The sequence below is a fragment of the Pan troglodytes genome, chromosome 7 (genome assembly GCF_028858775.2).
Source record: "Pan troglodytes isolate AG18354 chromosome 7, NHGRI_mPanTro3-v2.0_pri, whole genome shotgun sequence".
Taxonomy (NCBI): domain Eukaryota; kingdom Metazoa; phylum Chordata; class Mammalia; order Primates; family Hominidae; genus Pan; species Pan troglodytes.
In genome coordinates this window covers 92,623,542-92,638,543 of record NC_072405.2, presented here as the reverse complement: position 1 = coordinate 92,638,543, position 15,002 = coordinate 92,623,542, and the positions used below count along the sequence as shown (strand labels likewise).

Sequence of the window (15,002 nt, the reverse complement as noted above, 5' to 3'; positions counted from 1 at the left end):
ATTTGCAGTGTTTTTCCACCTGCTTTATATTTCCTGTTTTATCCTTTTTTTCATATTTGGATTAAGACTAATATGCATCTTTATTTTTTATTTTTTATTTTTTTTGAGACAGAGTCTTACTCTGTCATCTAGGCTGCAGTGTGGTGGCGCGATCTCAGCCTCCCAGTTTCATTCTCTTGCCTCAGCCTCTGGAGTAGCTGGGATTACAGGTGCGCCACCACACCTGGCTAATTTTTGTATTTTCTGTAGAGATGAGATTTCTCCATCTTGGCCAGTCTGGTCTCGAACTCCTGGCCTCAAGTGATCTGCCTGCCTCGGCCTCCCAAATTGCTAGGATTAAAGGTGTGAGCCAGTGTGCAGCCTTAATATTCATCTTATCTGTCATATTTTTAAAACAATGTTTGAGTGTTTACATGAGAAATTACTATATGCATTATGGATTTATTAATGTTTCATTTAACTTAATGCTTTTAATATTCCCTTGACAATGCAAGGACTTTAAAAACACTTTGATACCTTTTTTCACCTCCACTTTCTTTTCCTGTGGTTTTCAGTTAATTATTCACAATGTTTAAATGCACACATGTATTAATATTGTTGTTAAATGCAATCAATATTCATTTAGATTTCTCTACATATATTCATATATTTAATCTTTGTTTTTATTTCTATCTGAATTTCCAGACTTCCACATGAGATCTTTTTTTTTTATTGCTTTAAGTATTTTTATTAGTATGGATCCATTAGTAATCAGTTTTCTTCATTTTCACGTATCTGAAATGGCCTTTATGTCATCTTCACTTGTGAAGCACATTTTCTCTTGGAATCAGATTCTAAGTTAGTGCCCTGTTACCAGTTTTATGAAAATTCAGTTATATTATCATCTGATTTCATTGTTTCTATAGAAAAGTCAGCTGTCAGTTCTATTACTTGTAGGTAAGGGATCTATGTTTTTCTTTCTGCCTGCTTTTTAATATTTTTTAAAACTTTGGTATCCTAAAATGTCCCTAGTAGTTGTTTTCTTTCCACTTATTTTGCATGTGATTCATTATATTTTTTGAATCAGTGTTTAATGTCTTTCAAATTTTGGAAGATTATCTTTTATTTTCCTTCAAATATTGCTTATGAACCCTTTTCTTTCCATTTCCTCCTGAGACTCTATTTTTAAAGATGATGTTAAGCATTTTTAACACATTCCATATGTCTCTTAAGCACGTTAGTATAGTTTCCATCCTTTTTCCCCTCCTCTCTTTCTAGGCTTGAATCTGGATCTAATGAACTATCTTCCACCTCATTAGTCTTTTTTTCTTTTTTGGAGAGAATACAGGCTGTCTCATCTGCTGTTAAACTCTTCTATTGGTTTCTTGGCTTTAGTTATTATATCTTTCAGATCTGAAATTTCCATTTGTGTTCCTTTTTTATATTCCCATTCTTTGCTGAATTTCTATATTTTCTCCATTTAATTCAACATGTTAAATACTGGTATTATAAAGGACAGATCTGATATTCCATTATCTGGATCTCCTTTGGGTTTATTTCTATTATCAGTTTTCTCTCTTTTTCCACTTCATACTCAGTCCCCTGTTGAGTCTTTTATAAGACTAACTGAAAAACAAGAGTATTTAACAATGCCCTCCTCCTAGAGATCCTGAGCTCCTCTTTTTGTCTTAAGTGTGGGACTGGCAACCATGCTCAGCTTTTCAGCCATAGCTAAGACAAAGGCAAATGTTCATACTAAGGTCAATGATTGAGGTCATTCAGTGACTGCTTTTATTTTCTGAAAGTAATGTTTTATTCACAGTTTGTTTTCATTTGTTTGGGAGACCCATCTTAAATCTAGAGTTCATTGCTAGAATGCCTCCACATTGATAGGTCCTGAACTCCAACTTTTGTTTCTTCAGCTTCTGTGAGGTGCTTGCAAGGGCTGCTCAGATTCTCAGATGCTTATGCTGCCATTTGCGTTGGGAAAATGCCTCTGCAAAAGGTAGAGAAAAGGAATCATAAATACTGGTCTGTCACAAATCTGTATTTCCCTTCTCTTTAGGATCTTGATATTTCCGGACTTGGCTAAATTGGTGCTCTCTGATACCTTCAAGTATATAAATTAAACCCTGGTTTTCCATATTTTTGATGGCAAGTTTGATCAAATTAGAGCTTTCCACCTAGACTTTCAATTAAACAAGCACCAAATTATTGAATAGTTCATTTTTTTTTCAGACTGGTGTAATGCTTCTGCTGATATATACCAAGTTTTCATTAAAGTGTGGGTTTGTATGTTTTCTTTATTCAGCTTCATTGGTCTAATGATTTTTTCTTTTTTTTTTAGACGGATTCTCGATTCTCGGACTGTCTCCCAGGCTGGAGTGCAATGGTGCTATCTCAGCTCACTGCAACCTCCGCCTCCCGGGTTCAAGTGATTATCCTGCCTCAGCCTCCCAAGTAGCTGGGATTACAGGTGCCCACCACCATGCCTGGCTAATTTTTTTGTATTTTTAGTAGAGACTGGGTTTCACTATGTTGACCAGGCTGGTCTTGAACTCCTGACCTTGTGATCTGCCTGCCTCGGCCTCCCAAAGTGTTGGGATTACAAGCGTGAGCCACTGCACCTAGCCTCATTGGTCTAATTATCTTTTCCACAATGTTTGAAATACTCTTTTTTCTTGAAATATAATAGCGGCAATTTTTGTTCTTAAAAATGTCCTGGCTCTTGTGGCTCTATGTCGTTTAAGTTTTAGGTAGGTCTTTTCAAATTTTGTGAAAAACACTGAGTTTTTTGGATTGTATTGAATTAATAGAATAACTTTAAGAGAACTTAAGATGTAATATTTTCATCTATAATAATTGTAGAAAATTCACCATTTTAAGTCAGTGAATTTAAACAATTATATTAATGAGCGTCATGCTTATTTTTGACTAGATTTATTATTAAGCAACATTATTTTTTATTATGATATTTTAGTAAAGTTTACTTTTTCGAATTTTATAGACTTCTAGAAAAAATGAGAAGATATAATTGAGTACAGCATACCCAATTTCTTATATTATTAACATATTATATTAGTGTGGTCTGTTAGCATTCATAAACCAATATTGATACATTATTATTAACAAATGTCTATATTCTATTCAGATTTGCTCAGTTTTTACCTTTTTTTTTTCTGTTCCAGGATCCCATCCAAGGTAGCAGATAACATTTAGTATTCAGATTTCTTTTGGCTCCTTTTGACTGTGACTGTTTCTCAGACTTTGTTTTTCACCAACTTGACGGTTTTGTGTATTGGATAGGCACTTTATCCAACATCCTTAATTTGGGATGATTTGGTGTTTTTCTCATGGTTAGACTAGGGTTACAGGTTTTTAGAAAGAATATCATAGAAGTGAAGCATCAATGGTATAGCATAATAGAAGCACATGTTATTTACGTGACTTATCAATTATAATATTCACTTTGATCGCCTGGCCAATGTAGCAGTTTTCATGTTTCTCCACAATTTTATTTTGAATACTCTACTCTTTGAAAGTAAGCCACTAAGCATAGTCAACCCTCCATTATTTGTGTGCTTGAGTGTGTGTGTGTGTGTGTGTCCCATTGTGTTAATTCATTCACCAGTTGGACATTTGGACTCTTTCTACTTTTTTTTTTTTTTTTTTTTTTTGGTGACAAGGTCTTGCTCTATTGCCCAGGCTGGGGTACTGTGGCATAGTCATAGCTCATTGCAACTTCAGACTCCTGGGCTGAAACTATGCTCCTGCCTCAGCCTCCTGAGTAGCTGGAACTACAAGTGCATGCCACCAGGTCTGGCTAATTTTTAATTTTTTTAGAAAATTAGTAGCGAGTCTCACTCTGTTGCCCTAGCTGGTCTCAAATTCCTGGGGCTCAAGCGATTTTCCTGCCTCGGCTTCTCAAAGTGCTGGGATTACAAGGGTGAGTCACCACACCTGGTCTTTTTCCATGTCTTGATTATTATAAATAATGCTTCTATGTATATTTGTGTGCAAATTTGTTATTTCTCTTGGGCAAATACTGAGTATAAATGCTGGTTCATGTAGTGACTGTGAGTTTAAAGTTTTAAGGAACTGACAGACATTTTTCCAAAGTTGGTTGTATCATTTCACATTTCTATGAGAATTGTATAGATTTTCCAATTCTACCATATCATTTCTAACATTTGTTATTATGTCTATTTTATTACAACAATCCTAGTGGGTGTTATATCTCATTGTGGTTTTCATTTGCAATCATCTTATGATTAATGTTGTTGAACGTGATTTTATATGATTATTGGACATTTGTATATCTTCTTTGGAGAAATGTCTACTCAGATTCTTTGCCCATTTTTTATTGGGTTATTTATCTTTTCATTTATTGAATTGAAATAATTATTTATATTATATAGATATAAGTGTCTTACTGGAAATAAGGATTTACAAGCATTCCTCGGATTTTTAGATTGTCTTTTCATTTTCTTATCATTTGAAGCAATACGTTTTTAATTTTAATGAAGTCCAATTTATCTAATTTTTAATTTTGTCCTTTATGCTTTTGGTGCCATATCTAAGAAGATTTTGTCTTACACAAGGACATACAAATTTACTACTAGTATATTTTTTCTAAGGCTTTTATAGTTTTAGCTATTACAGTTAGGTCTGTAACTCATTTTCAGTTAATTTTTGTGTATAGCATGAGGAAGGTGTCCAATTTTATTATTTTGCACGTAGATATCCTGTTATGTTACACTACTTGTTGAAAAAATTATTTTTTCTGATTTGTCTTGTCACCCTTGTCAGAATTCAACTGAGCATTAACCTAAGAGTTTATTTCTGAACTCCCAGTTCTATTCCATTGATATATATCTTTATGCCAGTATGTCACACATTCTTTTACTTTTTTTAAGAGTTAAGGTCTCTCTCTGTCACAGAGGCTACAGTGCAGTGGCGTGGTCATAGCTCACTGTAACCTCAAACTCCAGGGCTTCAGCAATGCTCTCACCTCAGCTTCCCTAGTAGCCAGTCATGTAAACCACCTTGCTTGGCTAATACTTTAATTGTTTGTAGAGATGAGATCTCATTATGTTGCCCAGGCTGGTTTCAAACTCTTGAGCTCAAGCAGTTCTGTCTTGGCCTCCAAAAACTCTGAGATTACAAGCATGAGCCACTGTACCTGGCAACACACAATTTTGATTACTGTAGCTTTATTATAACTTTTGAAGTTGAGTAGTTTAAATCCTCACTTTTTTAAGTATAATTTTAGCTCTTTAAGGATTGTTTTGTATTTCCATACCAGTCTGAAGATCAACTTGTCAATTTCTGAAACAAAGCCTGTTGGGATTTTGATAGAGATTGCATTTACTTTGTAGATCAATTTGAAGAACATTGCTACATGTACACTATTAAGTTTCCTGATCCATGAACGTGACTTCTTTTTGCATTATTTACTTCTCTAACTTCTTTCGGCAATGTCTTGTAGTTTTCAGAGTATGTGCTTTGCATACTCTGATTTAATTTGTGTTAAATTTATTCTTAGGTATTTTTTATGTAAATGTAGATAGAATTAACCCTTGATTTTATTTTTAATTATCCGTCTATAGTGTATAGAAATACAATTGATTTTGTACATTGATATTGTATCCTGCATCTTTGACACCTTTGTTTATTGGTTCTTAAACAATTTTAGTGGGTCTTTAGAATACCATATACACAAGATTATGTCATCTGCAAATAGAGATAGCTTTATTTAACTTCAATCTGCAAAGGCATTATTAGTCTCATTACGAAGTAGAGAAAAAATGAGAATTACAAAACTCATATGAGTACTACTAAGTAGCACAACTGAATTTGGAGTCATTTATTTGACACCAGAGTCTTTTTTCTGTATGGATATCTAGCATAATGCCAAGATGAATTACTGTAATATTTTAAATCTACAAAAATAATTTTGTCCTTAAAAAAGATACATTGATTCTCCACTGTATAATCCTGTTTCAGTCATTCATAATTTGGTTAAAGATACAACATCTTTATGATGCTAAAAGTGGGGAGTACTCATCAGTTATTACCATTTGTCATACCACTTAGAATTCGATTCATGCAGTTACCACTGCATTATTTAGTTCACATACTCTTCTATCCCACTGGTATGAACATTTCTCTCTTACCCCCTCCTCTACCCTCCTCTTTTTTCCTCCTCTTTCTCCTCTTTATCTTGATTTCAATGTTGACATTTTAGTGGATCTGAGATCTTCATTTAAAAAATAAAGTATAGTAAAGCACACAATAAATGATTCAGCCACTACATTTTGAAGCAAATTTATAAATGGAAATGTGTAACAACCAGCTATTGGTTGAAAGTCATAAAACCTCATACTCATTAGTATCATTACTAAAAACAAACAAAATAGAAACTAGCCAGTGTTAGATGCAATACAGAGAAGTTGGAGTCTTTACACACTGTTGGTAGGAATGCCAAGTTGTGCAGCCACTATGGAAAACAGTATGGCAGTTCCTCACAAATTTAAAAATAGAACTACTGTGTAATAAATATACATCAACTCTGTCTCTCTGTATGTGCCCAAAAGACATAAAAGCAGCATCGCAAAGATATTTGTACACTTACATGCACAGCAGCATTATTCACAATAGTGAAAGGTGTAAGCAACTCAAGTGTCCATTAAAGAATAACTGGATGAACAGAAAATGATATGTATGTTAATGAAATATTATCGAGCCTTAAAAAGGAAGGACATTTCAACACATGCTGTAACATGGATGAAACTTGAGGACGTACATTAAGTGAAACAACACAGTCACAAAAAATAAATACTGTATGATTCCATTTATGTGAGGTACCTAAAATAACCAAATTAATAGAGACAGAAAGTAGAAAGGTAATTGCTAGAACCTGGGGGAAGAAGGGAATGGGGAGTTGATTAAAAGGTAAAAATGTCAATTTTGCAAGACAAAAAGAGTTCTGGGGATTGTATGTACAGCAATGTGAATGTACTTAATACTACTCAAAAGTAAACTTAAATATCGTTAAGATTGTAACTTTACATGCTACATGTGTTTTACCACAGTTTGAATTTAAAGAAAAAAAAAGAAAAATACAAGTCTAACAAAAAAAGTTAAGCAAATGTTAACAATAACCAAAGTTACAAAAAAAGTCATAAAAACGATTGCCTTTACAGATATGATAATAGGTAATATTTTCTAGATAAGAGCAGGCACTAACAGATCCCTACAAGTCTTATATAATGGCACTTGTATTTTTCATAACATCCTTTCTGCTTCCAGAAATAAGAAATAGTAACATGTTAAGACTTTTACTGTTATTAGCTTCCCCATTTTTAAACATTTCGTAGCATTCGTTTTCAATTTTTGTAACTTCACCCTTGATTTTTTTTGCGGTAATTTTGTATAGATTATTTTCTGCCAGTCACCACCAATGATTATTAATTTATGTCACAGTTTTTAATAGACTGATGCTTAGTGTTAAGACAAATAGCTTATTAGCACTATAACTAACTATAAGGAGCATTTGAGTGCAAAAGTTATAATTTAAAAAATGTCTCTAGATGATAATCAATAATCAGATAATCAATCCTGAAAATATGTACATAAAATTTTCACTGCTCACATAATTCAAGGTGAACAAAACCCTAATTTAAGGTCATTTAATGGTGATATTTGGGTTAGAAATAATCAGTCTCTGTACGTCTGCTATATATTAGTACCATATACACCCATAATCGGTAAAAACTTTAGAATGTTGTACAACATTCTAAGAAAGAAAGCAATATATGCTTAACTTTAAATGGACGGTATTTTTTCAGAGATAAAGCATTAAGTTTGTAGCTTTTAGATTAGGCATGAACATTCCAATTATTATATTTTATTACTATTATTATTATCATTTCTTCAACATGCAAAATGATTATTACTTGTGAAATGCTTTTACAACAATCTTATGGGGAGAAATATTCACATGAAAATGGGACAGAAGTTTGAAATAGTTGATATACCTACCTCAGATCACATAACTTGTAAGAGATTGGACTCTGGTTTTGAAGTAGTTATTTGATAAGGCTGTTAATGCCTATTGTTACTCAGTGCATTAAACAGGGAAGAGACTTGGCTATTCAATTATGGCATTATTTTCTTTGATTCCAAAGCAAGGTTCTGCAAGTCACCACAAAGATTATTCATTTATGTTACAGTTTTTAACAGACTGATTTTTGATAGACTGGTTTGTGGGGTACACCTATATAATGAATGATAAGATAAAATTAGAAACTATGAAAGATTTATTAAAAATTCTCTCTTTTAACTCAGAGTACTTAACTACATTTAATTAAACATAGCACTTTCTGGAAAAATATGACTTAAACTATACAAAGGACATGAAAGCAGTAGTATTTAATCTTTTTAGTCTTGACCCATATGAAAACTATATTAGATGCTCAATAAATGTCTGCTGAAGTAACGAGCGACAAATGGGCATAGAGTCTTAAATGATAGCCACCAGTCTCAGACATTATTATTAAAGGTAAATTAATTAAGTTAACCAATACAAAGTACTATTCTCAGCGGCTGGCCATATCTTGGCCACTACTTTTTTATTCAGTGACTAAATGTCAAATGCAACAACATATTCTTTTATGAAACTTTAGTATCTGGTAGTGAGCAAAAGTCACGTTATTCCCAAATAGTGGCAGAGTAGCAATATATTAAAGAAAAATGAGACTTTTCATTGTATTAGTTAACAAAACATATTTGACATTATAGATCACTAACAAAAAATACTTAGTAAACATTGGAACAATCTGGAGAGTGTCTTTAGGCAACGTGGCAGGCTGAGAAACAGCGGGTGAAACATCAGCATTATTCTTCAATGACAGATTCAGCCAAGAGTAGATAGAGACCAGATTAAAAGTGCACTTTTTGTTTTGTTTTGTTTTGTTTTACTGTGTTTGTAGAATGGCTTTATTAGTCTTTTATAATTTTACAAGGAAACTCAAATCAATACATTTGATATCTTCATGAACACATAAATCAATATGCCATAATTACAAAGATTTCAAAGAATTTACCTTCTGAAACTTGGAGGAGATTATGAACAAAATGTATTTTCTTTGGGCAGATGTCATTTCTTTAATGGCTCCTGCCCACATATTGAGGAGTGAAGAGTGGAGGGAAGCATACAGGAAGTCTATTTCAGGGCCTTTATGGATGATTTCAACTCATCCATAAAGCTTGGTGAATTTATAGAACTCAGGAAGTATATGATCTTATAACTTCAGAATTTAAAATTTCAAGTCTCTCTTTTCATTATGGACTGCAAATCTGTATTCAAATTATCTTATCCATATGATGGACCGAATACATATGTTGTGTGTGTGCGTGCGTGTGTTAACTTTAAATTGACCAGTGATCACTATAGAATATAGAACAGATATTTTCAGTACATAAACAGAAGCAGACTTCCTAAACGATCGTGTTTTGTTCAAAAGTCAATGCTGATAGAAACCTGGGTCCTTGCTTGCAATCTGCCCTTCAGTTTTGCTGTTTATCAGATCTCCATTTTTTTTCTACCTCCAAGAAATACTTTGGGGCTGTTGACCAGGATATGACACCCAGACAAAACCTGAAGAACACAAAGTGTTGCTGCTAGGTATTTAACAGTGCTTCAATCATTTTCCCTAAACTCTGTAAATAATTGGAAATGTTTAAAAAATATTATTTATATTAAATAAAATGTGATAAAATAAGAACAAATACCAATGAATCTATTTAGAGACATTCACGTCAGTTAACAGCATGATAGATTGTTAATGTTGGGTAAAATGTGATGAACTATAAAGAAAAATAATGATTTGTTTATAGGAAAATCACAGTGTTGGTTACATTCAAATATTGAGAAATCATAGGTAATAAGAATAATGAACATGTAGAATATAAAAGGATCACCAAAACGCTTTTTTCACACTTAACAAATAAAATACTTTCTTTTCCCAAGTTCTCCTCTGGGCCTAAGGCACAGCTATAAGTGGCATTATAAATGTTGTTAATATGAATTGAATGCATCCATTCTCTTTTTTATGTGGGAAGTATGGAGGAAGGGAAGAGATCAACATAAATATACTGTTTTGAATAATGTTAAAACATTTTTAATTTTTTTCTAATTAAAAAATCAAGCTATTAATATATGTTAGACTCTTAATCCAATAAAGATTATAATGGGAAAACAGATAACATATTATCGATAATATTACCCCAATGATGTTTACCTAACTCACATGACCACTTGACTGCAGCCTAAGCATTCACATAAACTTTTCAGCTTAGCAATTGATATTAATCATGGACAGACCAATTTAGCTACAGTGATTGGTACTGACTGCTAAAATAGCTGAAATGTTTGTACTGGTCATGAACCTGGTCGATTTGGCCTCTATGTAGACATGAAAAAGATGAGCTCATCGGTGTTTTCAGAATAATATGAATCTAACCACATCTTGATACTTTGCAATAAAATGAATATTGAGAAAAATGAATATTCATTTTAAAATGAATGAATATTGAGATAAAAAATGAATATTGAGAAATACTATATGTGTATTCAGTAATCAATTGTCACATTATTCTGCATCACTTTTTATCACAGCTTCTAGTACACAGTGATATTACAATTATCTAGTTTCTTATAAAGATGCTAATATCAACCGGAATTCCAGACACATTATTTTGGAAATATTAACGCAAGAAAATCTTCTTGGTGCATATGTGTTTACCCTTTGGAATGTGCGTGGCTGGATACCACTGATTCTTTTTATTTTAAATAAAACTTTATTAGTAAAACTTCTCAAATATCTTTACAATAGCCCACTGTTCAAGAGGAAGTCTCGTCCTTCCCAGCACACAGGTCGAATCGCCCCCGAACCCACCCGGAGCCCCACGCCGGGCCTGAGAAGTCCTCCTGGGATGGGGAGCAGTTATAAGAGGGGGAAATATGGGGATGAATGGGGTGGCTCCCCAGCGGCTCCCCACTTTTCTATTACGAGAGAAAAAAAGCACAAATGAGACAGTGGGGGTAGAGGTGATGGACAGCTGACACCTAAGCTGGAGGATGGGCGCCCAGGATGGGGGAGGCGGAAGCTGCTGCGTGAGTGAAACAGGCAGCCCCTCCCCAGCATCTCTAGCCTTTGGGACCAGTGATTCTTTTAGGAATTACAAGGAAGATGAAAATCTCTTCTATAAGGTAATGTGTGGTGGTGGTGGTGGTCGTGGTGGTGGTGGTGATTGTGCTGGAAATCCTAAAAGTCAGAACTTTCCTGGAGTTGAGGCTTATTGTTATTATTATTATTATTTGCCCTTTCTATTCCAGAATGCCTTTCAGCTGGGATAAAATTCTTCAGGAAGTGGAAAAGAGAACAAGCTTACTTCTGGGATGAGGTAGACAGAATGTCAATTAAGTCAGAAGAATCTAAGGCTGAAGATCTCATGTTGGTTTCAAGATGCCATCTTATCAATATGGTTGGAAGTACTAAAGTCATAATTCCTGTAAAATTTTTATACCGTTCTGAAACCTGAATAACTTCACATTTATTTCCCCCTTTAGTTTCACAACAGTGTTTAACTGTAAAAACCTTTGGAAACACTAAGATGGTGCTGGAGGTTAGCTGGGAATTACATAGAGCTTTACAGCCTAATTAGGGGAGGAGTAGCTGTAACACATAGGTAAATACCCAAACTCTACAGTTACAGGGGATGAAGCAGAATCTGATCAAAGACACCCAATAAACTAGAAAAAAAAAAAGAGGAAAGGGATAAGAAAATAAAAGTAAACACAAAACGAAGAATTCATCAGCAGTGAAGTGCAAAATGAAACGGGAGCAAATCACAGCCTCAAGTAAATTTTGCCAGATACAAAATGCTGTAGGTAATTTGATGAAGACACTTGAAACTGATACACGATTTCTCTTCCTGGGAAAGTATTTCGCTTTTTCAGGAAGGAAATTAAAGACAGTTTGGCATATTCCATCAACATTCCCTGTTTTGGAAGGATTGATGATGGATGCATGGGTAGACCCTAGAATAAGTGGAATATTCCTTCCCCTGCCATAAATAAGCAGCATTTAATAGTTCAATAGCTCTAAGATAAAACAGGATTACTTCTTGCTATTTTCTCCCTCTAAACCAGGTTCTTAAAAATACAAACAATTTACTCCTACGTGGGAAAATACTTCCTAGAGGGGTTAAGTCTGGAAACAAGTGCATACCACTGACAAGATGATCTATTAGGACTAATTGCATAATGGAGGAGTCAAAGCACAAAGGAACCACACACATCTTCACCAAAGATGATGTTAATGAGATTTTTTTCTCTCTCTAGCTAGTATCATTATTTGCAGAGATAACGATCATGTGTACTAAAAATCCAGGACTATTAAAGTAAAACTATTAAAATTAACAAAATAGTTCTGGGTCCTGGTCAGTTTCAAGATTAATATAGAAACATCAAGATTCTTTAAAAATCACCAATAATTGCTTAGAAAATAAAATTAAAATGCTCATTTTTAAACAGGAATGATAATTATATAGCTGGAATTTTCTAAAATTATACTTTAAGTTTCAAGATACATGTGTAGAACATGCAGGTTTGTTTCATAGGTATACATGTGCCACGGTTGTTTCGTGCACCCATCAAACTGTCATCTACATTAGGTATTTCTCCTAATGCTATCCCTCCTCTAGCTCCCCACCCCCTGACAGGCCCCAGTGCATGACATTTCCCTCTCTGTGTCCATGTGTTCTCATTGTTCAACACCCAGTTATGAGTGAGAACATGAGGTGTTTGGTTTTCTGTTCTTGTTTTGGTTGCTGAGAATTATGCCTTCCATCTTCATCCATGTTCCTGTAAAGGACATGAATTCGTCATTTTTATAGCTGCATAGTATTCCATGGTGTATATTTGCTACATTTTCTTTATCCAGTCTATCATTGGTGAGCATTTACGTTGGTTCCAAGTCTGCTATTGTGAATAGTGCTGCAATAAACATACATGTGCATGTGTCTTTATACTAGAATGATTTATAATCCTTTGGGTATATAGCCAGTAATGGGATTGCTAGGTCAAATGGTACTTCTGGTTCTAGATCCTTGAGGAATTGCCACACTGTCTTCCACAATGGTTGAACTAATTTACACTCTCACCAACAGTGTAAAAGCCTCCCTATTTCTCCACACCCTTTCCAGCATCTGTTTCCTGACTTTTTAATGATTGCCATTCTAATTGGCGTGAGATGGTATTTCATTGTGGTTTTGATTTACATTTCTCTAATGACCAGTGATGATGAGCTTTTTTTTTCATATTTGTTGGTCACATAACTGTCTTCTTTTGAGAAGTGCCTATTCATATCTGTCACCCAGTTTTTGATGGGGTTGTTTGTTTTTTCTTGTAAATTTGTTTAAGTTCGTTGTAGATTCTGGATATTGGCACTTTGTCAGATGGATAGATTGCAAAGATTTCCTCCCATTATGTAGGTTGCCTGTTCACTCTGATGATAGTTTCTTTTGCTGTGCAGAAGCTCTTTAGTTTAATTAGATCCCGTTTGTCAATTTTGCCTTTTATTGCCATTGCTTTTGGTGTTGTAGTCATGAAGTCTTTGTCCATGCCTATGTCCTGAATGGCATTGCCTAGGTTTTCTTCTAAAGTTTTTATGGTTTTAGGTCTTATGTTCAAATCTTTAATTCATCTTGATTTAATTTTTGTATAAGGTGTAAGGGAGGGGTCCAGTTTTAGTTTTCTGAATATGGCCAGCCAGTTTTCCCAACAGCATTTATTAAACAGGGACTCCTTTCCCTATTGCTTGTTTTTGTCAGGTTTGTCAAAGATCAGATGGTTGTAGATGTGTGGTATTATTTCTGAGGGCTCTGTTCTGTTCCATTGGTCTGCATATCTGTTTTGGTAACAGTACCATGCTGTTTTGGTTACTGTAGCCTTGTAGTATAGTTTGAAGTCAGGTAGCATGATGCCCCCAGCTTTGTTCTTTTTGCTTAGGTTTGTATTGGCTATATGGGCTCTTATTTGGTTCCATATGAAATTTAAAAGTAGTTTTTTCCAATTCTGTGACGAAAGTCAATCGTCGCTTGATGGGGATAGCATTGAGTCTATAAATTACTTTGGGCAGTATGGCCATTTGCACGATTTTGATTCTTCCTATTCATGAGCATGGAATGTTCTTCCATTTGTTTGTGTCCTCTGTTATTTCCTTGAGCAGTGGTTTGTAGTTCTCCTTGAAGAGGTTCTTCACATCCCTTGTAAGTTGTATTCCTAGGTATTTTATTCTCTTTGTAGCAATCGTGAGTGGTTCACTCATGATTTTGCTCTCTGATTGTCTGTTATTTGTGTATGCGAATGCTTGAGATTTTTGCACATTGATTTTGTATCCTGAGACTTTGCTGAAGTTGCTTACCAGCTTAAGGAGATTTTGGGCTGAGACATTGGGATTTTCTAAATATACAATCATGTCATCTGCTGGGAATAGTTTTTTTAAGTGTAAGATTTGTGTGAAAAGACTATATATACAATTTTACCTAGGAAGAGAAAAGAATAAATATAGAGACATGCAAAGTAACTTCTTGATAAAATAAAATAGTCTAAACATTATATATATTATTAAATTGAAATAAAAATAAAATTTAAGACTATATGTACATTATATCAACCAGTTACATTTTTAATTTTAAGTTCAAAAATGAAACCAGTTTAAATCACTTCTGATATCACCTACAAAGAGTTATGTGAAAATACCTAGAACATTTAAGACAAAGAATAATAGATGAGGATTAGCTTTTTAAATTTTTGAAACATATTTTAAAACATATTATTTAACACTAGTCAGCAAGGTACAAAAGTAGACTAGCCAATGTAACTAAATATGTATGTCTAGAAAAGAATCTGGATATAGTTGAAATTTTAGGGAATTATATTGGGAAGTTTTTCA

General features: G+C 33.9%; 1 long non-coding RNA gene across 1 annotated transcript in view; it reads right to left on the bottom strand.

The window, feature by feature from the left end:
• Window positions 1–728: 728 nt before the first annotated feature.
• The window catches only part of LOC129135737 (uncharacterized), a 68,439-nt gene continuing 54,165 nt past the window's right edge, over window positions 729–15,002 (bottom strand). Inside the window, exons 2-3 of the long non-coding RNA XR_008536781.2 lie at window positions 3,148–3,341; window positions 729–1,975 (exon numbers count right to left, since the gene is read on the bottom strand). This is a non-coding gene — a long non-coding RNA (uncharacterized LOC129135737). The remainder of the gene's footprint in view (window positions 1,976–3,147; window positions 3,342–15,002) is intronic.